This window comes from Heterodontus francisci, unplaced genomic scaffold (genome assembly GCF_036365525.1).
Source record: "Heterodontus francisci isolate sHetFra1 unplaced genomic scaffold, sHetFra1.hap1 HAP1_SCAFFOLD_2056, whole genome shotgun sequence".
NCBI classification, from domain to species: domain Eukaryota; kingdom Metazoa; phylum Chordata; class Chondrichthyes; order Heterodontiformes; family Heterodontidae; genus Heterodontus; species Heterodontus francisci.
In genome coordinates, this window is record NW_027142171.1 from 27,501 (window position 1) to 30,000 (window position 2,500).

The 2,500-nt window shown below is 61.6% G+C and overlaps 2 non-coding genes across 2 annotated transcripts in view; both read left to right on the forward strand.

Annotated features, from left to right (window-relative positions):
• Window positions 1-1,022: 1,022 nt before the first annotated feature.
• LOC137366709 (5.8S ribosomal RNA) lies at window positions 1,023-1,176 on the forward strand. Its single transcript, XR_010973540.1, has one exon. It is a non-coding gene; the product is annotated as a 5.8S ribosomal RNA (ribosomal RNA).
• A 1,159-nt stretch (window positions 1,177-2,335) lies between these two features.
• LOC137366708 (28S ribosomal RNA) overlaps window positions 2,336-2,500 on the forward strand; it is a 3,767-nt gene continuing 3,602 nt past the window's right edge. Inside the window, exon 1 of the ribosomal RNA XR_010973539.1 lies at window positions 2,336-2,500. This exon is cut by the window's right edge and continues 3,602 nt beyond it. This is a non-coding gene — a ribosomal RNA (28S ribosomal RNA).

A 2,500-nucleotide genomic window follows, 5' to 3' on the forward strand; every position in this document is an offset into this window, starting at 1 on the left:
GATAATCTTGCCTGCACCGCTACTCCACCGCATGTCCGAGCTGCTCGTTTGCCCATGCCTGACCCCCCCCCCCCCTTGGCCTGCGGCCCGGTCTCTCGACTTCTGGTCTCGTCTGTGTTGTGCATCCCATCCGGCAGGGTGAGCGTGAGGCTTTCGTTCTCTGTACTCCACGCCTTCCTCCAGCCCCTCCTCCTCTCTTCTCACTGGCCAGGCTCTCCTCGTCTTTACGCTGTCACTGACGGGCCACCCAGCTCTCGTCCGGGACCGGCGACCGTAGAAGCACCCGCCTTCCTATGGACTTGCCACCGTCTTGCAGCATTACAACCGCAGTCGAATTGAAGGGAGCTTCTGCGGGCTTGGGTGCTGCCCGGCGGCCCGCCGTCGGGACCTCGTCAACCGGCCACTGTGAGCTCTGCAGGGACTGATCCGGTGATGCAGGCCCGGTTTTCTTTCCCACCGTGGGGACACTTTGGTCGCTCTAGTCACCCTCCCTTTACCGGTACAGGGTACCTACACGACTCCCCCTCCGGCCCCGCGAGCTGGTGCTTTTGGCGGAGCGGCGGTTTAAAGACTCGCGTGTCCGTTGCCGGTGTCGAGCTTGAGATGGCAGCCGTGACGTTCGAGAGAATGTACCTGGCCGCGGAGGCAGGATTTGTTTCCCCGCAGCGGGCTCATCCTGTCGGCCTTGTACCCCACTCAGTCCGTCCGCGTTCGCTCTCTCTCTCTCCTCGTCCTCCCGGCCTCGGTGGCGGCAGAGACCCTGCCTCTGTTGTCCGTGGTGCGCGTCGGCACGGTTGGGCTCCGGCGTCGGACGAGCTGACGCGCTTCGCCTCGCGAGCGCCCTGACCACGTTGGCCGCGTGAAAACCTTTCTTTGGTCATTGTGATTGTTCGACTGAAATCCGAAGGGCCGTGCCAGGCTGGGGCTCTCCCACCCCCCACACCCCATTGGGGAGGGCGGGGGAGCGTTCGCACGTTCCGGGTTCGACCCCTCGCGCGAGGGACGGACCGAAAACCTGAGACAACTCTTAGCGGTGGATCACTCGGCTCGTGCGTCGATGAAGAACGCAGCTAGCTGCGAGAATTAATGTGAATTGCAGGACACATTGATCATCGACACTTTGAACGCACTTTGCGGCCCCGGGTTCCTCCCGGGGCTACGCCTGTCTGAGGGTCGCTTGACAATCAATCGCACTCGCCTTTGCCGGCGGGAGCGCGGCTGGGGTTTTGTCGCAGAGGTTCCTTTGCTCCTCTTCGTCCCCCTAAGTGCAGACCTGGAGTTTACTCCGCCTTTGGGAGAGTTCGACCTCTGTCCCTCCATTTAATCGCGATGGGGGGGGCAGTCCGGCGTGGGCCTCCGGGCGCGCCGGCACTGGTCTCGGCCAGCCTCTGCTTTTCCCAGGACGGCTGTCAGTGGGTTGCAAACGAACGACTGCGTCAGTGCTGGGACTGCTTGCTGCCGGGCCGTTAGCCTCCGAATGGATCGTGGAGGGCAGAGTTGACTCTCTGTGGAGTGTGCAGAGCAGAGATGGGAACGATGCCTGGTGAATCGGCATAGAGAGAGAGAGAGACTCGGTGTGGCATGTCGGTGGACGCAAACCGTGTGGTTCGGTCTCGATGGCTGTTGCCAGTGGTCGACGTGGTTTAGTGGTTCTGGACGAGGAGGAGGAGAGCTTGACGTAGTTGACTGTGGGCTTGCCGTGCTGCCTCGCTGGCTTTGCGTGCCCTCATTCGGTGTTTGTGCAGTTTTGCCATGGAGTCCCTGCGGTGCTGCGTGTTGTGCTGGAGCCCTGTCTCCTTCCACACGCATGCCTCCCGCTGTGCCTCCGGCAAGCTCGCCTACATCTGAGGGTGCACCTAGTCAGTGCCGCACGGTCCTGTCCCCCTGGTCTCTGCTGCCTGCTTTTCGAACCAACTCCCCCACCCCGGTTGCACGTGCTCCAAACTCTTGCCACGCCTTCTAGCTGCTGCTAGTCTCGGGTCCTTTCCACGCTTGCTTCCCGTGGGCTGCTCGCTTTTCTCTCCTGCCCTCGTGCAGTTCAAACCAGCACCGCGCCCACGCTCTTTGTCTTCGGCACCTCCCTTATCGGCACTCCGGAACAGTTATGAGCCGAGCCCGGTCGCAAGCCCGACGTCGACACGCGTGCACATCCGCTCGTTACTAACCCCTGGCCTGGTGAGCGCCCCCCCCCCCGAGGGTTGAGTACGAGGTGCCGTTGTCATTAAGTTGCGAGATATACCGGCCGGCCTGGAGCTTTTGGTGCTGCGTTTAAGTCTGGGCGGGGGCCATCCGATGTTGAGAAACGCACGCACGCGATCGCTCACCATTCTGCCTACGACCTCAGATCAGACGTGACAACCCGCTGAATTTAAGCATATTACTAAGCGGAGGAAAAGAAACTAACAAGGATTCCCCTAGTAACTGCGAGTGAAGAGGGAACAGCCCAGCGCCGAATCCCCGCTCGCCTGGCGGGCGTGGGAAATGTGGCGTATAGAAGACC